At 34.6% G+C, this 26,163-nt stretch overlaps 1 protein-coding gene across 1 annotated transcript in view; it reads right to left on the bottom strand.

Annotated features, from left to right (window-relative positions):
• The window catches only part of LOC145674883 (neurensin-1-like), a 467,202-nt gene that overhangs the window by 381,706 nt on the left and 59,333 nt on the right, over positions 1-26,163 (bottom strand). The window lies entirely within an intron of this gene.

Raw genomic sequence — 26,163 nt, forward strand, 5'->3', positions numbered from 1 at the left:
CACTAACAAATTGGGAACCTATCACAGATAGTTTGACTGTAGATGGCTCTGTGGATTTTTTTCTATAATATATTCTATTTTTGACCGATGCATCCCGAGAAAAAGAGCTAAATTCAGTTATCCTACTTGGTTTTCAAGTGACATAATTAGATTAATTAAGAGCAAATCATATCACCATAAGAAATAGAAGCAGGGTTCTCGGGACGCACTTTATCACTATAATAAATTTAAAGAATTGAGAGCTCTTTCTAAAAAATAAATTTCTAATGCATACAATATATATTTAAGCAACTGTGAGGCCAATATTATAAATAATCCTAAGACTTTCTGGGCGTATGTTAAGAATAAAAAGAGTAATGCTGATATTGCAAACGCGTTTATGACAAATTTTCAAGTGACACACAATAAATCGAGCTACAATCTTATTCCTATGGAGCAACACAATAATTCGGAAATCCTGGACAAATTAAACATTAACTTTATAGATATCGAAGATGTGGAGAATGCTATTTAAAAACTTAAACCACGGTCATCTTGTGGGCCAGACAAAATACCACCATATATCATTAAATACTGAAACAGCCCCTACAAGTTATTTTTAACAAGTCAATAGCTTCTTCTACATTTCCTACGAAATGAAAGATTGGTGACGTCTGTCCCATTCCCAAAACAGGCTGTCCTACAGACCAAATAAAAAATTATCAACCGGTAACCCTACTATCTGCCCCATCTAAGATATTTGAAATTATTATATACGAAAAAAATTATTCACATGTACGGTCAGTAATATCTCCCTTTCAACATAGTTTCATGCCAAAGAGGTCAACTGTAACTAATCTCTCAGAACTTACACATTTTATAGCTAATCAAGTTGATAAAAAGGAACAAGTAGATGTAATTTATACAGATTTCTCCAAGGCGTTCGACGTAATTAATCACGATATACTTCTAAGCAAACTTGTGACATTCAATTTTTCACAAAATCTTCAACAACTTATAGCATTCTATCTCCACCAACGGAAACATCGCGTTCGATACAAGAATATTTTAACTAAGGAATATGTCGTAGACTCTGGTGTGCCTCAGAGATCGAACTTAGGACCTCTGTTATTTATACTATTTGTTAACGATTTACCACCTGTAATAACATCTTCCCACAAACTTTTGTTTGCTGACGATCTAAAAATCTATCGCAGTATCTCCACAGAATTAGACGCAATTTCTTTGCAAAATGACATTAATGCTATTTCCCAATGGTGTGAATCAAACAAGTTACTACTAAATATTAGAAAATGTAAAGTAGTATCATACACCAGGAAAATAAACTATGTACGCAATGTGTACACTATTAATCAAAAGCCAATTGAGAGAGTGGATTATGTTACTGATCTTGGAGTCACTCTGCAGTCAAACCTATCATTCGATATTCATGTCAACAGAGTAATTGGTGAGGTCTTTAGGAATCTTGGCTTTGTGATGAGATTAGGAGGTGATTTTTCTAATACTAATGCTCTCAAAACATTATACACTGCCTATGTACGGTCTAAGGTGGAATATGCAGCGATAATATGGGGTTCTAATAGTAAGAAATATATAAATAAAATCGAAAACATTCAAAATAAATTTGTGCGCTTTTTGACATATAAAGAAACAGGTATATATCCAAAATTTGAGAACTACGAAGGTCTTCGAAACAAATACTCATTACAATCTCTTGAAAGCAGAAGAAGTCATTTCATATTATCTTTCTTACATAAAATAATTCATGGTGCAATAGATTCAGAATATTTGTGATCAGAAATCAAAATTCGCGTCCCACATAGAGCAACGAGACCCCATAATGACATATTCCATCTTTAAGCGCAAAGGACTAATGCATTAGATGTATCGCCTATCAGAAAAATGTGTATATTGTATAATAAGATGTCACAAGAACACCCAGATATAGATATTTTTAGTTACAAACAAAATTTTCATTCTACATAAATTTGTTGTATCCTGTATATCGTGCTATTTGTATTTTAACGTATATTTTACTTTCATATTATTATTTTATTATATGTGTATTTTAGAGTGTATTATAATAGAATTGAGGTCATATTAGTATGTTGTTATATGTGTATTTTAAAGTGTATTAAATACACTTTATAATAAGGGAAAACTGTAATTAGGCATTTGCCTGTTGTTTTTCCGAAACAAATAAATAAATAAATAATATCTTAACTATATATAAACACGGTGTAGTTTACCGTCGGTACGAGTTTCTCACGGAATTTTTATTAAAAACAATTTAGGCGATTTTGTTCATATTTCATAAATAAATGTTTCAGTAATATCTGCAGCATGGCATGATTTAATTTAAATAATAATAGCATGAAAGATTAGAGTGATGTGTCACATTTTTTATTCGAACCTCTAGTAACGGAATTTTGCTTACCTTTATTCAAATATATGAATGGTCACAAACGTGAAAGAAAGGTCCACATCTAGTATAGCTTGGGTAATGAAAAGGGACACTAAAGTTCAACAAGTGAGGAAAGACTTTATGAATCCTACATACATTTCATGCTTTCAATTTCGAATAACGCTAACTTTGCATTTGATGTGGTCAATTAGTATCTGCTATATAACACGTAGACGAGTTTATCCAATTAACTCCTGACTGCTGTTATCATAGACATCGTTGGTTGACAGACGTCCAACAAAATTAAGCCTCTATCGTGTGATAGCTCATGTCACTGCTCCGCTGTCATGCATGTGTGAATAGTTGAAAATTATCTCTGGATAAGCACGCTCTAAATGCAGAAAAGTAAACAAAAAAATATGGAAAGCAAGTCTCGTCAAATCCATTGTTTCTTTTTCAGTAATGTATCGTGTTTCCTTTTCTTTTTTTTAAAATTCTATGATTAAGACATTTTGGTTTGATGGACTTTGCCTGAGACAAACGCATTGGGGAGAATTAAACAAAGATAAATGTCTCAAGATTTAACATAAATCTAAACTCTCTCAAAACATGTCTCTGTGTGGGATATACGAGTTCGATTCTCGTTAAGATCTCATTGGATCGGATATCACTTTGAATATTCTACGTCTCACATACCTTACCCTTATATTAGGAGGTTAAAATGACAGTTAAGTTATGGTTAATGACACGGTGGCAAAATATTTTATAGTTGTTATAAATATGTTTTCAGTTGTCTCAAAGAAATTGTTGCTTTTAGTGTTCTAAGATATTATAATGCAGAGAATTGATCACTTTACAATCGGCACTCACTTGGGCTCGTGCGAGCTCAAGTTTTCTCTTTTTAATGAGCTCATGCTCACTAATCTCAATGACGTGCTAGGTTACTCTAGTTTTTGTTCGAACTCGGACTCACTATCGTCAATGGTGATTATGATAGCTTGATCATATATCGTTGAGCTAGCGCTCGCTAAGAACTTCTGCTGGTTATGCTCAGTGGGACTTGCATTCCATTTGCATTCGTTTGTGGTTGCGCTAACTAATCTACTGGACCTCGCGTTTGCTTGTTCTTGGTATCTGGGTCGTTATACAGTTATAGGACTATAGACTGATATATTGGGGACATGAAGGGGCAGTGCCCCACGGAAATTATGAGCTATTCAAGTGTGCTCTGGCTCCTGTTTATTACAATTCTTTTCTACAAGACGTCCAAAAGTTTGAAAAACAGTTGCGAAGAGAATGCCAAATCTACATTAGATCATTTTCTCCCTTTATCAATAGGGCAATGGAATTGGGATGAAGTAGAAAACGGGGAAGACTGTACTGAGAGTAAAAAAATCTTCGGCCTTTGATTTACCTACACTTGATATACTACTATCAGAAATGAAAAGAAAGTTTTTAGGAATAGCAATGCGATTAGTAAAGTCATGTGAAAACTTTCAAATTGCACAAAGAAGATGATAACTTTTATTTATTCCGTTATTATTTCACGATTGCGCAGACTGTATGTAATTGAATATATGTTATTTAGGATTTAATTCACTCTAATACATTGTCCTTCTTCCAAGGAAATCGTTCTATCTCAGCATATATATAGAACTCGAGCTCACAAGCAGCCTTGCGTTCAATTATTGAGTTGATTGAGCACAATTGCCGCGCTCGCGAGTGTGACGATACCATTTACATCTTTCATGTGTGCAGCACTGCCTAGCACAGTTGTTGGGGGGGGGGGGGAAATGATCAAGTAAAATCTCTCGAACTGTAGAGTTTGATTAGGACATGAAGAAAAATGTGAAATAAAAATAAAATCTTTAACACTCTTGCTCTTATGCTTAATGGCTCTACAAATGCCAGTTTCCTGGCAGTTTAAGGCATTGTTAAAACACGTGTATTAGTTGGTAAGGAAAAACATATACATTCGAAACACAGAGCAAAAAGTCTTTATACATTATACTTTAAAATCTGCGTTTTACGTCCCACGATTATGTCGGCTAGGCTAAAGGTAGAATGAAATGATAGAACGAAGAAAGTGGCGAGTGGGAGAACCTTGAGAAAAAACCACGCACACAGTTTTTGCCCACCACAAATTCCACTAGATGTGAGCTGGAATCGAACCAGGGATCCAAGTACCAGAGGTGAATGCTCTACCACTGAGTCATGGTGGCCCTGGTATATTATACTCTAAGTTGAATAAAATATTAAGTGGTATTGTTGGCTGTATTTACTACAATAGAGCTTCAAAGAAATGCTTTTTCACTTACATGGATTCTTTTACAACGGAAACAGCATGGAAAATGTCCAAAACTTGTTTCTTGTTGTTATCATTGGGTGAATCTCATACAATGCCTGATATTCATTCTTCAACCATTTATATTCTTTTCTGTATTACTACAGAATAACAGTAATACGATCTTAACACAAAAATTTATCAAGGCTTGTCAGCGATATACCTCAAAATTAGAAAACTGACAATAGCTTTCACTATACAAGATCTTCAAAATTTCATTGCCGCGTGTCAAATAAACAATGTTTTCTTTTAAGTGAAAGTTCGAATAAGTTCTCCATCCAACCGAAGACGGATTACTACCCGCGGAAGGTTTCTGAAAGACGCGTACGTACCCTTCCAGAACTAGACTCGGGATTTTACTCGGAGTCCTGTTCGGGCTATGGATCGAAAGTGTTAACGTCCCATGATTATTCCATTTGAGATTTTACCGCTGGACTAGCGGATAGTGCTTGTGCCTTTGGTGCATGAGGTTCCGGTTTCAATTTCCGGTGGAAGAGTATAATTAATTTTTTTTTACAATCATTTGGTTTCCTAAATCATCCGTCTCTTTTTAAGCTAAAGAGCACAACCATGGGGCGCTAAAATAAAATTAAAAAATCATTTCATTTCATTTATGCCATTTGAGTTACAAGAGATGGATTATTGGTGAAAATGAATGTTTATAAAACTATTTGTGGAATGAAAATGAGGGATAAAACGGGAAAATCTCCAGAAAAATCACAGACACAATGTTATTCAACACAAACTCATATGGCTTGTGATGAAAACGGAAATCTCTTGAACCAGTCGTCAATTCTTTACCGCTGAGCCATCCTGCTCGATATTAAGAATATGAGACCAAAAGCATAAACGTAAGTTGTTTAAATATTTTTTTTTCACTTTCCTACTCTTTGCAAGCTTCTATAACAACAACAGCATCAATAAAGATTATCCATGAGATATCTCTGTTATTACATATGTTTGCATATCCATTCACTTTGTGCAATATGCATGTAGTGGAAAAAATAATCTGTCATTGGAAGCAGACATAAACAAACAAATAATAAAAAAAGATTCTGTTGATGAGCACGAAATTGAATAATCCTCCCGTTGGCGTCAAAAACAAATCAACGGATCACGATGAGCTCCAATTCCCTTTTATTAATGCCAACTGAGTCAATACTGAGTGATGGCAAATTGTTTGTGTATGCTTGTTGCATTTCCTCATGTGGATGAACTCTAAAAGAATTAAAGCAAACATTCATTGCGTAATTATATTGTGATCGTCACATCTATCTGTTTGGAAAGAAGAAATTCGTATTTTTGTTATACAGAGTGGACCAAAAGTAGTTCTGGGGGCCGCGGTGGTTCAGTGGTAGAGCGTTCACCTCTGGTGCTAGGGGTCTCGGGTTCAAACCCTGCTGCCGCCAAGTGAACTTTGTGGTGGACAAACACCGTGTGCGTGGGTTTTCTCGGGGTTCTCCCGTTTCCTCCCACTTTCTTCATTCCACCATTTTCATTCATTACTCATTATCACCGTCTCCTTTAGCCTAACCGGCATAACCGTGCGACGTAAAACTCAAAATTTCATTTCATTTCCAAAAGTAGTTCTACACTTGGTAGATATGTACTGTACAGTATATTTGTATGTATTTGTTACAATCATATTCCTTAAATACTGTTTTTGTACATTCATTTAACACTTCATTTACCCTTTTTCTTACAGTTTAATCTCGTAAATGCTCAAATTGATTGACATCCTTCGACACTGAAACATGTTTCAAATTTTCCCAGATATTATGACACACAACCTTATCTGTATCGGTTTTAATAAATGTTCTGAAATATACTCTTTTTACTCTTTCACTGTGTGGGGATTTCTATCGTAAACATTGTTGCTTACTAGCAAAAAATTTTAAAAAATTAATACACATTCTCATTATTAGTTATTATATACGTGATGAAGGGGATGATCTTAGTTTTGGACCATCACAGACGTCTGCACCTACACCAACGTCAAATACGTATGAGGTCTTTTCAAAAGCCACGAATGATACCGAAAAAGCTGCCACTCCAGACACTGAACTTGAGAAGGATGAAAAATGATATGATAGATGTTACGAAGACTACCTCAAACGTGATCAAAACTTGGATATACATATATGATTGCGCTCCTACCCAGGGCTACGAATTACAATAATTAATAATTAAATATTGCAGCAAAAGTGGTTACTTTACTATTCATCAAAAGGGTACACAAAAATTAAGTGTGAGCTTCAGGAAGATTACAAAGTCATGCAAAACATTTGTTCTCACCATCAACTACAATATGGTACCAAAAGCAAGAAGAAAACTGAGACCATCAAACAGTTATTCGTCACCTTCCACTTGATACCAACGTTAAAGACATCACAACAGCACTCAAGGTGAAGGATTACCAAATATTCTCCGTTTCACAAATGCGAGCCCAAAATCGTGAAGGCGGGAAAGGGAAAGACTACTATTCCACTATTCTTGATAACATTGAAGAAGACTACAAGCAAGCAGAATCTTCAGAAGCAGCAGAAGACTTAGTGTACACATGAAACTTCGCATAGAACTACTACAAAAGAAACATTACTTGCAATGCTTTAAATGCCAAAGATTTTGGCATTTGCAAGTAACTTGCCAAGCTCTGCCTCGGTGCGTTAAGTGCACCGACTCTCATTGGACGTACCAATGCGAAAAGAAGACCAGAGACACATCAGGAAAATGTGTCAACTGTAAAGGCACTCATTCTGCTAATTATTTCGGATGTCCTCGAATACAAACAAGCGAAAAGGAAAACAACACCAGCAAGCACAATCTTACATTCAGCACTTCTTCAAGACAATACTGCTACATCCACTTCAAGACCTAATCCTACAATATCACACATATCGCAGCTTCAACACCGAAGACGTCTTCTGATCAGGGTTGAATTCAGGGGGTAGCCCGGGGGGAATCTCTCCCCCGAAGGAAATTCATTCCCCCCCGGAGAAACTCAAAAAATTTCAGTCACAAAATGTAGAAATTACTTCACCCAATTATTTGCTTTCTTTCAGTGCACGTGCACACGAAATCCGATCTCTCAATATACATATAAATGACGCAGACCATTCTATTTAAATATTAAATATGTAACATATAAGACAGAATACCAAATAGTCAATAAAACTTGTATTTCTTAACGCTATGACCGAGTTTGGCAGAACGTGAAATTGTTAACTGTTGAAGAAAGGTTTGTATTTTCGTAGCCCTATACTATATATATTAATACTATATACTGTCGCCCTATATTATATATTAGTAGGTAGCACTAGCACAGATTGAGATAGGAAAGGAAAGATAGGGAAGATCTTTCGATCATTCCATATGATCTCTGATGCCAACAGACTTCAGTATTGAAAATGTACAGTTCTTGTATTATTTGAAATAGGGCACCTAAATTCCATTTCTCTCATCGGACGTAACGGACGTAAATGTGTTTTACGGTTGTCAAAGTAAACACACCTTTCTTTAATTAAAAATAATTCAGTTAAAGGGTGAGATTCAGAGGGCGTCGTTTAAAGGGATCAGGAACGAACAGTTATCCCTCCTGGATTAGATACTTATATAGAATTTATCAATATGATAGTAGTATATAAGTGAAAGATGGCATGGGGGCGGGGCAAGCAGGGCAACGGCCCCGGGCGCCGAAGTAAGGGGTGCAAAATTCGGGAGGGAAAAAGAAAAGAAAAGAAAACAGAGGAATGAAACACATGTGCATATATATAAAACGAAAGGAAAAAAGTAATGAAAAGTGCTCAAAATCTATGAAAAGCAGGGTTTACTTTTTAAAATTTCTCACCTTTTGCGGCTGGTCTGTCAAGCGCTAATTTTCCACGACACTAATCCTACTGAAGATTTCGTAAACTAAACTATTGATGTGTATGCAGTGAAGAAATCAAGGCTAATATGCTTGATTTAGAATCAGAAGTGTGAGAAAGAATGATAACTTTTTGTTAAGATATTCCTATGTATGTTTGTTTTAGGACAAAAAATATTTGAGTTAATTAAAATCTTTTTAAAAACTTCTACATTAGTAACAAACAGTAACTATTGAATATAGGAAATAATAACAAAAATAGCTACTGTAAATAGCAGCTAAAGTTTAGTGTAAAATATTTTTGCCAGTCTTTATTTAATGTTTTAGATGAAATAAAACTATTGTTTTTTTTTTTAAATTATAATCTCACATTGAATATTTATCAGCAATTAGTCTCAATATTAGGTGAGATGTGTATGTGAATGGAATTGTTAAATATGCTGCTTTCTTGCAAAAATACAGAAAAAAACAACCCTCCCCCCCGAGGAGTTGACATTCCCCCCGGGTGAAAATGTCTGAATTCAACACTGCTTCTGATGATAACTCATCCTCTGAAGATATCCAAACTATTAAAGAACTTCAACTTCTGAATGATTTAAATCTGACAGCCTAGTACACACGCTACGCACCTACATGCCAAAGCTGAAAGCCGCCGCAGCTCTGCTCAGCAAATTCACCATTCCCATGGATTTCTTCTCTGAACTATTACCGTAGAATCAAGACGCCTTTTCAGCATTTTTTAGTTGTAGGAAGCATTTTTCTTGTTTCATTTGTATTGTTCTGTACTTTTGTATTTTGTGTTGTAAACAGTCAAAATAAATGAATAAACACGTCTTACAATGAAAACTACAAATAAATAAATACTTATGGCCCAAGTGAAGGCATTACCTTCTGCGGACTATCCATAAAGAAAAAAGAAATATCACCCTAACAGTGGTAGACAAAGTCTGCTATTTTCACACTTAATTTTTTTTTCTTCTGTGTGGATTTCAGATTATTATTGTTAAAGAAACAGAGCAGAAAACTAACATGAGGTTAGAAAATATGAGGAAAAGCTGTGGATAATGTAAGGTAAATTAAATGTCAGAATGAAAGCAATGATAATAATTGGAATGAAGCGGTCTTTGTCAAATATAAGGAGTAGAAGTGGAGAGAAAAATAGATGGCCAGTTTTTGGTACTTAGGCCGTGAAGACATGAAGTGCGAACGTGAAAGGAAGACCAAAATAACAATTGCAAAAGATTCATTTACGAGAAAGACCATATTCGTGAGCGTTTGAATAAACAATTACGAAAAATAATTATAAAATACTTAAAATGTAGAAAATATAGTCTGCAGGTCATGCAAAACACGAAAAGATATGAAAATCGATGGTAAGGTTTCGAAATATGGATGTGAAGAAGAATAGAGAAGATCAGTTGAATCGAACGCAAGCGCATTTAGGAAGTCGTAAGAATAGAAAAGAATAATAATAGGATATTTAAAACAAATATGTAGAGCACTGATGACCAATTTGGTGGCACAGTGGCTCAGTGGTAGGATGCTTACCTCTGGTGCGTGGGGTCCGTGGTTCGATCTCTGGCCCAGTAAGTTTGTGGTGGACAAGTGGGTTTTACTCGAGGTACTCCCGTTTCCTCACACATTCTTATTCCACCAATTCTGCAATCATCATTCACTTGCCTTAAGAGTCTTCATCCCGGCGAAATTAAAATACCGCTAATTTTACAGTAATTATGTGATATCTTCAAATAGATAAAAGACAATTGAAATATGGAACAAGAGCGCCCTAGACAATATTATTTTGCGTGAGGTACCGTTATCACAAGTCACCTAGTGACTTTCCGTTTTCAGCTGTTTAGAAACGCAAAAATAAATGCCGATTTTCAAAATGGCTCGAAATCGAAAGCAGATAAGTGGGTCGTGATAACGGTTTCTTATGTAAAATAATATTGTCTAGGGCGCTCTTGTTCCACATTTCGATTATCTTTCATCCCGGCGAAATTAAAATACCGCTAAATTTACAGTAATTATGTGATATCTTCAAATAGATAAAAGATAATTGAAATATGGAACAAGAGCGCCCTAGACAATATTATTTTGCGTGAGGTACCGTTATCACAAGTCACCTAGTGACTTTCCGTTTTCAGCTGTTTAGAAACGCAAAAATAAATGCCGATTTTCAAAATGGCTCGAAATCGAAAGCAGATAAGTGGGTCGTGATAACGGTTTCTTATGTAAAATAATATTGTCTAGGGCGCTCTTGTTCCACATTTCGATTATCTTTTATCTATTTGAAGCTATCACATAATTACTGTAAAATTAGCGGTATTTTAATTTCGCCGGGATGAAGACTCTTAAACATCCGACTTCTTTAGCCTAACGGGCATAGAAATATAATCGTCGGACGTTAAATTGAAAGGTATTATTTCATTGAAGACCAATTTATAATACAATGAAAGTCCAAAGAAAAGAATAACAATATTTCAAGAAGAGAAATTTAAAAGAAATAAACAGGGAAATGAATGTTCAACAATAGGATTAAAACAACAATGTGTGATGCAAAACAGAAGAACAAGTGTTATTTTTAATGGCAGTAATTACTATTTGTGAAATTTTCAAATTAAAAATAAATGTCTCTATTCAGGCATACTGCAATAAGCAGCTTCATTCTTCGTGTTACAAATGGTGTTTAAAGAACGAACAAATCATAGATTTTAAATGCTTATCCGTAAGCCAGCGACTTAATCTACTCTATAAAAGGATAGTGGAGAAAGAACGGAAGATAAGCACATTCTATATGGTTATATTTTTATCTCCCCTGGAAAGGGCAAGCATGCATTATAAGAAGATTTTCGCATCTCATGAAAACAGTGAAGACAAATCTCTACCAGCCATGTTTTAGTTTTCTTTATTTATTCAGTTGTATTCATGTGATTTTAGTAACTCTATTTCCTGTCTCAATCTTTTTTCTTTTTTTTTTTAAAAAAAGCATAGCAGCTCTGCAATACGAACTTCATCTACTGTGTGTTGTCTCCTCTTTTCTACCTGAAGAAATAAACTCTTTAAAATAGCCAAATAATTCTACAATCGTTAACATTTAAGGGAAAAAATATGTCCTAAGATTATATGTATAGAAATCGAAAAACCTAATTGAGTTTAACCAAATTTTATCATCCTTATTGTCATAACATCATCATAGGTATTCTGTCATTCAGTTATCAGAAACCTTTCACAATGAGAAAAGTTCGTTATCCGGACAGCGGTATATTATAGAAATATACGGAATTCAATTTTTTACTACGAAAATCTGTACGGATAGTACATTATCCATATACTACATAATTACTGCCTTTTTCCCGCTTATGTTACATCATGCAGCAGCAGGATGTCGGACATTTAACTGTCTTGCGTATGTTACATACGTATATGTATGTTACATACCTCACCTATATGGTATATACGTTCATCTGTATATGAAATCCTTACCATCTACATACAGTCATATGCAAAGTACGTATAGATGGAACAGCTATACGGACAGTATCATAAAACAAACGTTTTCAGTTATATGTTTGCTGCAGGACGTTATGTCGAGTCGCACTTTCCAAAAACTACATGATTTACGCATGTAACCTACGTTTTTACGAATGCCACATACGTTTTATTCTCTGTATATATATTACGGTCTTCTTCAAATAGGAATTTTCTGTTTTGATTTCGTCCATTAATTGTAGTCTTCTTTGTCCTCTCTCTGTCTCTCTTTCTCTTTCTCTCTCTCTCTCTTTCCTGCCACCATACCCTCTAGTATGTCCCTCATGATACAGATCCTTTTTATCCAATGTCCCAACCAGTTTCTCTTCCTGTTTTTAATGTCTAAAATTGTTCATTTCTTCTCTACCATTTGTAAGATTATCACATTTGTTTCCTCTCTACCCAGCTAATTCTCTCCATTCTTCTCCACACCAACATTTCAAAAGCTTCGAATCATTTTTCATCATTTTTGCTTAGTGTCCATGTTTCTGATCCATACAATAGAATACTTCACACGAAGTATTTTATGAGTCTTTTTCTCAACTCTTTATTCCAAGGTTCCACAACAAAATAGTGTATCCTTCCTCCTAACAGCTTCTTTCGCCATGCCCGGGTAAGAGTAATCTCTTATGTGTAGTTTTCGAGAAACACGAGGAAACTGAGTACTTTTTGTAAACATGTAATCTGATCCTATATAATAACCATTATTAAAATAAAGCCATTTATTAAGATAAAACTAATATTGAAATACACACTAATTAAGATTTTCGTTATAAAACTTCTGAGGTGACAGTACTAACATCTGCTACAAATTTCTATATAGTTTAACGTAAAGCTCTATATGGTTGCGAAACATGGTTGCTTATTTTGAGGGAAGAACGTAGACTGAAAGTATTTGAAAACAAGATCCTGAGACGAATATTCAGACCCATGAGGAACGGGAATGGGGAGTGGCGGAAACTTCATAATGAGGACCTACATAAGTTATATCATTTACCGAACATTGTTAGGATCATCAAGTCTAGGAGGCTCAGGTGGTCACGTCATGTAGCCAAAATGGAAGAAAGTAGGAACGCTTTCAGTCTTAACTGAAAGTCCAATCAGAAAACGGCCATTCAGAAGACCTAGCCGTAGATGGAAGGATAATAGAAAGATGGATCTCGCAGAAATAGAAATACAAAGTAGAAAGTGGATCCAGTTGGCTAAGGATAGAAGTGAGTGGGGAGCTTTTGTAAGCGCGGCATTGAACTTCCAGATTCCATAGGCCATAGAGTTAGTTAGCTTGATACTAAACATTGCATATCATTGGGGCAAGCGCAGCTCGTCAGAAATCTATACGACAGCGAAAGATATCTAACTTGAATGTCGTCATCAGACAATTTCTAGGAATTAGAAATTGAATAGTTGTTTCGAGATATTCGAGTTGCATCTGACATCACACCACAGCCTGATTGGAGTGGAATTACCTTGTCTTACAAAACCTACTTGATAATAATGGCAAAAAGTCTTAACCATTACATCCATCCCAACATTGCAAATGTAATGTAATACTCATTAAATGAAACTGCTGCAATAAATTTCTTGGAATACTAACATCACACTCTCCATCCCAGCTTCCGACTTCCGAGCTAATCTTCCAAGATCCCTCGTTTTCCACGATCTCTGAACTTCCTCGTACTTCTTAGTTAGAGCATAGAGCTTAGCTTAAGATCTTCTTATTAAACTCCTTATGATCTATTTACATGCACGTATAAATACTCCCTCTATCCGTGGAGTGATGTCTACGTTACTGTTTTTATTTCCTTAAACAACCAAGCTATTTACAACTTCCGTTTTATACATTCTCAAAATAAAAGTACGAAATTATTCAATTTTGCGTATTTTACAGTACGGTTAATAATATTTTATATAAACTAAAATTACTATTAGCTCTTAAACTTTGATTTTTGTTAACTATAATATTGTCTCAAGATATATATATATATATATATATATATATATATATATATATATATATATATATATATATATATATATAATCGATGAACGATATACTTAAGAATAAATTATTATGCGGAAGTTTCGAGAAAACAGAAAAAGATTTTTTATGTAGCTTAAAACACGTTCGTTGTCAATAATAAATAATAGTTTTAATTTTGTTCAAACTATTTATTTATGAGCTAAAATAGTGGAAAATACATCTTTAAGCAGCAGATTGTATCTATTGTTGTTATCTCCTAACGGTGACACACAGACCTAGCAATGATACACGAAGCTATCACTCGTATCTTCACATCGTACATCGTCGCAGTTACTGTACCTTCTGCCACCCGTACCACATTAAGCTTCAATAAAGCTGATTGCATGGGATATTGCACTTATCTCAGTAGGGCTCTTGACCACCCAGCTCTTCCAGAAACGGAGTAAGCTTTATAAATCTCTGGATACGATAATTTAGCACTTTATGATGTGATCAGCCATTTTATACCGATTAGTACATCCCGTGGTTTTTAACCAACGCTACCACCCACTATTTATCACTTATTAGAGGCTCGCGAGAACTCCTCAAACAGTATAAAGTACAGAATCATTGCACTTTAATCGACAATGTTAGGATATAATTTACAATAAAATCCTACAAGCTCCGTCAGTGAATAAATGTTTGCAATAATTTGATTTACACTGTACATCCATAAAGACACTAGCACAGTTTTCATATGCTTATCAGTTACAAGAATCACTCTTCTTATCCTCTCGTAGACAATAATCAACCTCTTTAGGCCAAGAAAAACCAGACGTCTTCGCAACTTATCTATAGTCTATCTTCATACCAATCGAAGCTGCCATTCCTCGGATGCATCCCACACGAAGTTTCAACATCAATTCACCAGAACTCAACTGGACACGTGTCATACTCTGCCCGATTATCCTTTCACTACGCTTATCATTGTAACAAAAATTTAATCTGTCACGTCTCGTAAAACGTAACACTGCTGGTCCAGTTCCGATTACTTACCGCCATGTCAAAGAACCCCTTTCCGTCTTATTGCATCTTCTGGGTGCTATTTTTATATTTATTCTATGCGCAGGTTATCATCCCACTCACTGGAAGACTTCTAAAATTCATGTTTGCTAAATCTTACAAACCTACCAATACAGTATTATCTGACCTACCTATTTAATTAACCCCCACTTTCAGCAAAATTTTGGAACTCATCCTTGTCAACCAACTTCACACTCATTTAGCAGCTAAAATTTGTTTTCTTTACATCAAGGCTTTCAGATCAGGCTGTAGTACTAACGATCAGTTATTTCTCCTCACCAAGATTATCTCCAATCATTATAACTCTTCAAAGCTTTCCTGTTTAGTTTTTTTCGATCTAGAAAAGGCATTTGATAAAGTATGGTATATGGTACTTATGTCTTGTTCACTATAGCTTTGGAATTATTTACAGTATTAACAAAACAAAACTGACCAAAATACCAAATATATATTAATAATACTTGTACTAATAACTTTTCTCTTTTCGCCTTCCTATCATGTATATCCGCTTCATGTATGATTTCCTTACCAACCGTCTGGCTTATGTCTACATCAGTTACAGTATCTCTTATCCTATATTCCTTCATAGTGACAGCCTTCAAGACTTTGCCTTATCTCCGCTTTTATATCTGTCCTATGTCACTGATATGCCGTCTTACCTCGTAACGTCCATAGTTTCTGTACCACGACACGGACTTCCTACCCTTGGCCAAGACTTAGTCTCAAATATATACTACGATATATAAAGCTAGTCGTATGTTTAGCAACTGGTGTCGGGCGTGGCACTTGACGATAAACGAAACAAAAACCCAGGTCATAGTCTTTATTCTACCGAAATGTCGATCGAGAGTTCATCAAAATCGGGCTCGTTTTGCCTTTAGTGTTAACGATGCTCACATACATCACTAGAAAACAGCGACCTACATGAGCATCGTATTCGATTATCATCTTACATAGCATCCATATTTCGCGACCGTCGTAAGTAAAGCCAAAAATAGACTGAATTTATTTAAAAGTCTCACTGGCACAATCTGGGGCCTCCTTTCCTCCACCCTCATAAACACGTATAAGATTTTACTCCGTCCCGCCGCAAGGCCATCATCAACAGAAGATTATAACCCAGTGTTGTGTCATTTTTGCAGTATTTCATCCTCATTTCACTCATTTTCCCCTCATAAACCGCAAATCCAACCAGACATTCGAATTACCTCTTCTGTTTATAAAATAATTTCTGATAAATAAAGATTATTAATGCCACCAAAAATTCTTCTTCGTCACAATTCTTCTTCGCCACTATATACAAAAAAAATGGATTCAACCATTATAGAAATAGATGGATATCGTGAGATCTCCGCAAATAAGTATATTAAAAGTCCCACACAAGCTTATTACACACCATAAATTATAAGTTGGTCGCTGGCAAGAGGATGTGATAAAATGGAGGTCATGATAGGAATTAGAATCAGAACCACTGACCTAGAGGACATAAGTGCGACATTAACCAAAGATTCATTTTTTACTTTTATGCAGTAACTTTTAAGAATGTTCAGTTGGAAATTGGGAGAAAGCAAAAAAAACGAGTATTGATAAAAGAATCGCCTACACAAGCCTGCCAAATTAATATTTAACTATACAGACAAAAATCCTAGTCTGAGTGATGTGTAGAGAACAGTTAATCCTTGGTATTAAATTCCTCATAGCATTAGTGAAGCAGAGGCTCCGGTAATCAGCTTAATTCTACTACATGCGTTGTGGGAGTTTACAAAAACGTTTTGCGCTAGACACTGACTCAACCACAAATATATATATATATATATATATATATATATATATATATATATATATATATGACTTCCTATTCTCGACAGTTGAACATCAGATACGAGGAATGGCCAGGGCAGCAGCATCATTTATAGTCGGAATTACCAGGAGACCGAAAGCATCTACTACTACCTGTGCGTGGGCGGCCCACTATGAACCGGCAGTGTGTGGGAGTTTCTGCTTCTGAGATCGATATCCAGGACGGGCAGCAATCTCTTTTCTCTTCGCATATATATATATATATATATATATATATATATATATATATATATATATATATATATATATATATATATATATATATATATATATATATATATATATATTAAAATAATTGTAGCCTTTCGTTCAATATATTTAATATTTCATAAATGACCATCAGGAACTATTATTAATTTTAAAACTCTTTTTCTTTTTAAATTATTAAAATCCAATCTCATTTGCTGAATAAACTTGGTAGAAAATTACTAGAAAAACAAATTATTTCTTGTTTTTCTCATAGTAAGTGAAATTTTAATGAACGTGTCGTAATTTCCTGCACATTTTCCTCTAAATGCTGAACCTAAAGCAACAGGTGCTTCTGGGTTTGGTTCCTGTGTTTCTTTTTTCAAGTTACTCCAATCTATGCTTCCTTTATGCATCTAGAAATACTTAATTTAGCTGTAAGGATAGGATATTCACGTTCAATAAATTCACGATAAAACATTGTTATTCTAGCAGTGATTACACAAGCATTTAGCAGAACAAAATGTGCACAGCCGAGACATAAACCAATCAATTGATATCATTGAGCTGCATGTATAAAATTATACTAGTGAGTACAAATTCTTATGTGTTGTTTTGAAGAAAATTGAGAATAACCCGTTTTTTATAAACCTAATAATTGATGCTGCATGATATCCATGCTACCTATAAATAACGCAATACCCAAGTGAACCCTTATCAAGAGCAAAACATCAGTATAGAGTATGGTTAATCTATATAAATAAAAAATGAAAGTTACTATGTTTATAACTCAATAACTCTTGAACCATTCGACCGATCTCGATCAAATTTTCAATATAGTAGAGGTTCTGGCCTAGGATGATTTTTATCATTTCAATTTAACGGTGCAACATAGGGCAAGTGGAGAGGGATATATTTAAGAATGATCAAAAAGGAACAATATTAGCGTCGAAAACATAGTTTTCGGGGTCGCTGAGATGGGTCATTCTATGTCAAATCACCTAGAACACTGTGCTTCAATGTCTGATTCTCCTCAAAATTTTTTCATTCATTAATACCAATGAAATTATGCTAAATTAATTTTTTTCCGATTTTTTGGATGAGAAATGGGCCGGGGAGAAATTTTTGAAAAATGTGAATTATGCTTCAATTTCACTTTTTGGCACTCAGCATCATGGAAATAAATTACCATAACTTCCTTATTTTTGAAGTTATTTTGCTCATCCAAGTGTCAAATGAAAGCTTAATATTTGCTCTTTCAGTAGATCTTAAGTAACCTTGCTAAACGTTACACTGTCAAACATTAATGGGCATACAAAGCAAATTTCGGGTTTTTTATAAATTGTGTCATTGCTCACCAGTTACAACTATGAAACTTTTGAAACTTTTTTGTACATTTATCTTAACACGTACATGGTGTGATTAAAAAATAAAGAGGGCGTTTTTTTGTATTTTTGTAATTGTTATTTTTTATGTACGGAAATATACAATTTTAAGTTTTGTTAATAATTGTGTCATTGCTCGTAAGTTACAACTGTGAAACTTTTGAAACTTTTTAAATAGAATCATCTTAGCACATATATGATATGGTTAAGAAATAAAAAGGGTGCTTTTGGTATTTTTGTAATTATTATTATGTTATTTATTTATTTATTTTGTATTTTACATGTACGTAAATTTACAGTTTTAAGTTTTGTTACAAATTGTGTCATTGCTCGTAAATTACAACTGTGAAACTCTTGAAACCTTTTTATATGATTACTTTAGTACATACATGATATGGTTAAAAAAATAAAAAGTGTGCTTTTGGTATATTTGTAATTATTATTTTTGTACGTCAGACTGCAATTCATGAACCGCTCTGGGCCTTCTATATTCTACTGGTCAGAAAATGAAGACTTTTGTTGGATATCTTTTGAAAATATCATCTGGGAAGTTCCTATTCCATCTCTTACAAGCCAATCAGCTCGGACTTACGCAACTGAAAGCAAAATTAAAAGAAGACATCATATCATCAATAAAAAGAATGGGCTGTGAAATATAGGACACAACATTTTGTATGTAAATCTATGCAATTCTAAGAAGTATTACTGGTATGTATGTTTATTGTTTTCATCTATGTACGTTAGTCTATTGTTTCTTTTTTTTTGTTGATAGGGTTTGTAATAATCACTCAACCCCTTACATTGCTAGGCCTACATTTTCCATTCACAAAACCGCAAGATTCTTACAAAAATGTATCTCTTTTTGTTATTTAATCATACCTAGTAAATGCAAACTAATCCTATAAAAAGTTACAAAAGTTTGATAGTTCTAAGCAATGGTACAACTGGGAAAAAGTTTGAAAGTCATAGTTAAAGTACAAAAATATAATATAATGGTAATATCAAAACTACACATTACATCAGTTCTATTTTTAAGCATACCTAATATTTACTAAGATGATTACTTGAAAAAGTTTCACTTCAGAGTAGGGTGGGCCAAAAGTTTCCGAAATCGGAAATTTTGCTTTCCGGAATTTCTCCGAATTCCGAAATTTTGCCGATTTTACTTTCCGGAAGTAAAAATTCTGGAATTGGTCATCACTACTTCAGAGGAAAGGCATAATCTGTTAACAACAGTAAATCTGTATATTTCTGTACATTTAAAACACAAATAATAATAATAATAATAATAATAATAATAATAATAATAATAATAATAATAATAATAATAATAATAATTGCAAAAATACCAGAAGCACAATTTTTATTTTTTAACCATATCATGTATGTGATAAAATGATTCTATAAAAAGAAGCTTCAAGAGCGTCATAGTTGTAACTTATGAGCAATGACACAATTGGTAACAAAACTTAAAACTGTATATTTCCGTACATAAAAAATAATAATTACAAAAATACAAAAAAACACCGTCTTTATTTTTTAACCATACTATGTACATGTTGAGATAAATGTACAAAAAAGTTTCAAAAGTTTCATAGTTGTAACTGTTGAGCAAAGGCACAATTTGTAAAAAAAAACCTAAAATTTGATTTGTATGCCCATTAATGTTTGACAGTGTAACTTTTTGCAAGGTTACTTGCTGAAATCTCAAAAATTAAACTTTTATTTGACACCTGGATGAGTAAAGTAACTTAAAAAATAATGAAGTTATGATAATTTTAGTTTCATGATGCTGAGTGCCGAAAAGTGAAATTGAAGCATAATTCACATTTTTCAAAAATTTCTCCCCGGCCCACTTCTCATCCAAAAAATCGGAAAAAATTAATTAAGCATAATTTCATTGGTATTACTGTATGAAAAATTTTTGAAGAGAATCTGAGACATTGAAGCACGGTTATGTTTTAAAATTAGGTGATTTGACATAGAATGACCCAGATGCAAAGTGGCATTTCCAATGCCGTTTAAACCCAAATTCAGCCTCGCAACTTAGGGTAGGGAAAGGGAGCTATATACATGTATATACAAATGATCGAAAAACCGATATTAGTGTCGAATCCAAAGTTTTCGAGGTCACTGAGGTGAACAGTGACACTTCGGATGCTGTTCAAATCCAAGTTCAGCCATAATTAGTACTTCTCAGGGGGGGATGCTGACATGTAAAAATAATTGGAAATGATCGATGTTACTGTAGAATTCATAGTTTTGGGGTCTGTAAGTTTATTGGTAACAATTTTGGTGCCCTTTAATGTCCAAAATTAAACGTATTCTCCCCGTGCGAAGAACAGGTATTCTTCTATATAATACGAAAGTTAGATTAACTCTTATAAGTTTTGTTTGACTATCCAAATGTGAGATACTTGTAGGTAAATTCAATTTATGAAAGAATAGAGGAAATAATTTTTATGGCAGTATAAATCTTGTCATTCCTTGCCGATAATAATTAATATTTTTTTCTCCTGGCAAATTTTGTTTGTATGTATACAGGATACGTAAAAAAATACAATACTAAGTAACATCCGGTATCTATTACTTGCATTCTTGTAACAGCGACACAATACTCCTAACAGTGACTTACATAGTTTTAGAATTGACACATATACTACTTTATATAATATTTTTTTTCGTAAATTAAGTGGTAATCGTCAAGTGACAAACGAGAAGGATATTCCCTCTTCACCTTTTCCCAAGTTGGCTTTGAGGTGGACAAACACTACACATTGCGTGAATTTCCTCGGAAGTTCAGTTTCTTTACCACATTTTTTTTTCATTCCACTATTTCGTCCAATACCATCCTTACGATCTCATTTAGCCTCACATACGGAGCTGATTAGAATTTGTGCTGTTGGTTGGTTTACATCGTAGCGTACGCAGAATTTCGTTAAGGGAAGGCTCGAGTTCCAAAACAAGACCATTCCTGGTCTTTGTATACACATTTTTATTGAAGCGGTAAATATATATTTTTGCACAATATCTTGTTCAAGAGCTGGGGGTTAGGAACAAAAAACTCCCCCGCCACTAATTTACATGAAAGTATTCTCAGCATTTTAACAAAGATTTCAAAGAATTTTGAGGAAATAAAATAACTAGGTAATGAACAATGATGTAATTTCTGTTTCAATTGAGTCATCCAGTTGCAAAACGACTCTTGTCCATTTATATGAAATCCCACAAAACCGAGAAAAACTGTAGAATAGGTGGGTTTTGTAGAACTGGAAATGTTTGAGGTTGTTCAAGTGTTTCACATGTATACACTGAAGTATTCCAAGTTCTACAAAACAAGCGTATCCTCCATTTTTTTCTAAGTTTTCTGGGATTTGTTGCAAATGGACAAGAGCAGTTTTGGAACTGGACGACTCAATTGTACCCTCAAGTGACAATATTCTGAAGGTGCCATCGAACGTATTCGAGTCAAATTTTAATAGGTAGAATGGTTCTTTCTTACCAGTGAGTGAAAATAATTAATAAATACGATAATCTCAAATGGATCACGTACTGCTGTTCATATTTATCAATAAATATTACGTTGAAGATATACAACACAGTGTAAGTATTTTTTCATAATATAAAACATCACAAGGGATAATTTACTCTTGAGCTCACTTTTTCCCGACAATCTGAAAGAGTAATTTACTCTCTGGGATGAGATTTCTGGGACAAAGTTTTCTGAAAGCGTCTAATTCATAAAAATGAAACTTATCTTCTGTGTGTGATCGAATCACTAGAAAAAGGCTTAACTGATTGGAATGATTTTTCGGATATGTTGTTGACTACCTGGAAGTAGGTTTTCACTATGTTACTTTAAGATACGTATCCTAAGGTGTAACGGGTGGAAAATGTACGCGTAAAGTTTAGTCTCACAAGACACTGAAGTTAGGAAGATGAAATTCAGTATATAAAGCCACATTAGAAATAAATTGACACAAGTCACAGCGTTTTTCAAACTTTTATTTTTAAGAGCCTGCCTTACTAAAAATAATACAAAATTTACCATTTTGTTGTGCTCGTTTGTTCATCAGTGAAAGGAGATAATGAAATGCAAGTCACCACAATCATAAATAATGCTATTCTACAACAGAAAATATGAACCTGAAGAATGTTCAGTGTTGCTATCCATAGAAATTATAGTGTTGCCAGAAAAACAATTTCCCTAAAATCTAAGTTAAGGCAGCGAGTAGCGGAACAAACTCAACTGTATTTGGTTACGTACCATATTGTTTTGGTTTCCTGTGAACTACTTTTTAAATAATAGTTGTATTTAGTTTGTAATAAACAAAATAGTTTTAACATACAGTTATTAAAACTAAATAATAATGTTAATTAAAAAGTAGTTCACAAGAAACCAAAACAACATGATACGTAATCAAATGCAGTTGGGTTCATTCTTCTACTCGCTGTCTTAACTTAGATTTTAGGGAAATTGATTTCCTGGCAACACTGTAATTTCTATGGATTGCAACACTGAACATTCTTCAGGTTCATATTTTCTGTTGTAGAATAGCATTATCTATGATTGTGGTAACTTACATTTCATTATCTCCTTTCAATGATGAATAATCAAGCAAAAGAAAATGATAAATTTCGTATTATTTTTGGTAAGGCAGGCTCTTAAGGAGTACCCACCACATTGAAAGCAACGTTATATCTTGTTTGTCATCGCATCATGCAAAATTGGATAACAATTTGAAGTCAATTTTGGAACATACACAGTAAAAAATGGTTGTGTTAATTCAACTCGAATTTAACACAGGGCAGTAGATCCAGCGTGACTACCACTATGCGGTGTTAATTCAACACAGATCCCGGGGTGTTAGCGTTTAACATAGGTGGTGTGTTATGTTTTTAACACACAACTGGTGTTGAGCGGTGTTAAATTCGGATCTGTGTTAGTATTTTCGGTGTTGATTCGACACTATGTAATGGTCGGTAGTGTGGGGAAAGGTGTTGAATGTTGCTTACGGCGGTGTTGCACCAACACGAAGAAAGTAGCACAGTGTGTACAGTGTTAATTATTTTGTGTTCATATTACACCATGTCAAGTATTAATATAGGCTAACACAGACCCTGTGTTATTTGAACATCATTTTCTTATTATTTCAACAAACAATCTGTATCATAATTCAAGCTCAGAGCCATATAAGTAACACCGTTTAGATGTTAGTTCGACTCCAGTTCTGTGTTACTACGACACCTTTTAGATGTTAGTTCGACTCCAGTTCTGTGTTACTACGACACCTATTTTGGTGTTAAAATAACTCCGTGTGCGGTGTTGATGGAACCACTTTTCTGTGTTGGAAAAGCTTGTGGCATGCATGCTTACGATTACCGAAGATTCTACTTTTAAAATAAGAATAGTAAACTACAGAACACTTCATTTAGAAAACCTTCATAAACTTTTTTGTCGCCCTCCCCAATACTTAATGTGAAGTATTTCTTGATGGTTCGAAACACAATCTTCACCAACAACTTGTTCAAGAATGATAGGAAACCCTTACCTATATCCTTATAGTATGTTTGCCTTTAAATCGTGTTTCTACTGGTTTTCCGCCATTTTTGAAACAGTTCCCGCTGTTGACTGGTGAGCTCTAGTGCAGTGTAGAAGTGATACAGTAATACGGTGTTATTTCTCGCTGTTGGCATATTTCTTCAGAAACATTATGTAACAATTGAGAATATATCGCGCGGTTTGCACGGTGAAATTTTGCGAATACCTGGATTTGTTTAAGTATTTCTTTCTACTTGGTTTAACTGTAGCGTCAGTACATCAGCCTTTATAATTAGATGGCCAGCATATTTGGCAATCACTCAGAAAACAACACCGAAGATTCTACACTTGTGTTAATTTAACACACAGGCTGTGTGTCATTTCAACTACCGGCATTTGACACACAACTCCAAACGGAGAGTGAGTTGTTCTAACCACCTGTTTGTGCTATATTTTAACACAATTGTGTTAACACATAGGCATGTCGTTGAAATAACACAACGATTTTTTACAGTATAGTACCGACCTTGAGCTAGGTTTCTATCATGTAACTTTGATTCAAGATGGTATGGTGGGGCCACAGTTTGTGCGAAAAATTGAGTTCCTCGCAAGTCTCTCAAGCTAGCAAAATGAAACTCAGTATACAAAGTTCTCATTAAAAATTAACAAACGTGTCCCAGTGTCATCAAAATACCCCGTTCCAAAGGGCAGTAGGTATGATTTTCTTTATTTTTTCGAAACATTGAGATCAACATTGTCTCTTGTTTGTGATCGCATAACTGGAAAATTATTGAAAAATTAAAAGTTTATTTTGGCGCATAGTTAGTACCTACCTTAAGCTCGATTTTACTATGTCGTTTTGATTAAAGGGCGTTCATGAGGAGAAGGATTCAAAATATATACAAAAAAATGAAATATCCTCTAGAATTCTATCCTTACACTTCCATTGAATTCATAAAGGAGGGCGGGAAAGTATGAATACTTTCCAACAAACATATTGCCCCCGTGTGAAGAGCGGGCAATTCGGCTAGTATTTCATAAGTTAATGTTTTAATAATAACTGCAGCATGATTTATTTAATTCAAGTAATGCGAAAGGCAAAGGTAGTGCAGTGAACCCCTTTCCCCGATAAATTCTATGTCATACCCATAAGTACCCGAACTCATAAGATCGGAACTTACGAGAGGACAGAAATCACTCTGATTTGATCTCAATATCACTAAGTGAGAGTTGTGTTCACGAGTTTCAAATCGTGATATGAGTGAAATCGAATAAACGTCATGTTGGAAAATATGTTGTGAGGTCGAGTGAGCGGGATGTCTGAATGATTTCGTGAGTGTGACCTTGAATAAGCGTGATATCAGACAGGTGATGTAAGGGTGAGCGTGATGTCGAAATTATATTGCGTGTGCGAAGTTCAGCGTGATATTAGATTATCATGTCAAAATGATGTGGATGTGAAATCGAGTGAGTGTGATGTCAGGTTGGTGAGGTGAGCGTTAGGTTAAATGAGGTTAGGTCCAAGTTTTCAGTTCCGATCACACTACAAAGACACTGAGGAAAAATGCATGTGGCGTACGTAAAAACGTAGGTTACCTGTGTAAATCCAGTAGTTTTTGGACTTCACATACAGCAAACGTACACAGTAAAAAATGGTTGTGTTAATTCAACTTAATTTTAACACAGGGCAGTGGTTCCAGTGTGACTACCACTATGCGGTGTTAGTTCAACACATACCCAGGGTGTTGGTGTTTAACACGGGGGGGGGGGTGTTACGGCTTTAACACACGACCGCTGTTGAGCCATGCCGTAAGCGTTAATGAACCACAAAATTACTCTCCCAAAATATGTTAAATCGCCTATATGCGTAATGTGTTTACATTATGCTGAGTCTAAAAAAACACTTTAAACAAGTAAAAATGTACTCCCGTGGCGAGGGAGGAGCATGAACCACCAACCTTTCAATTACTAGCCGCGTGCTCTTCCGACCTGACCACGGAGGC

Source organism: Thermobia domestica, chromosome 18 (genome assembly GCF_964235325.1).
Source record: "Thermobia domestica chromosome 18, izTheDome1.hap1.1, whole genome shotgun sequence".
Taxonomy (NCBI): domain Eukaryota; kingdom Metazoa; phylum Arthropoda; class Insecta; order Zygentoma; family Lepismatidae; genus Thermobia; species Thermobia domestica.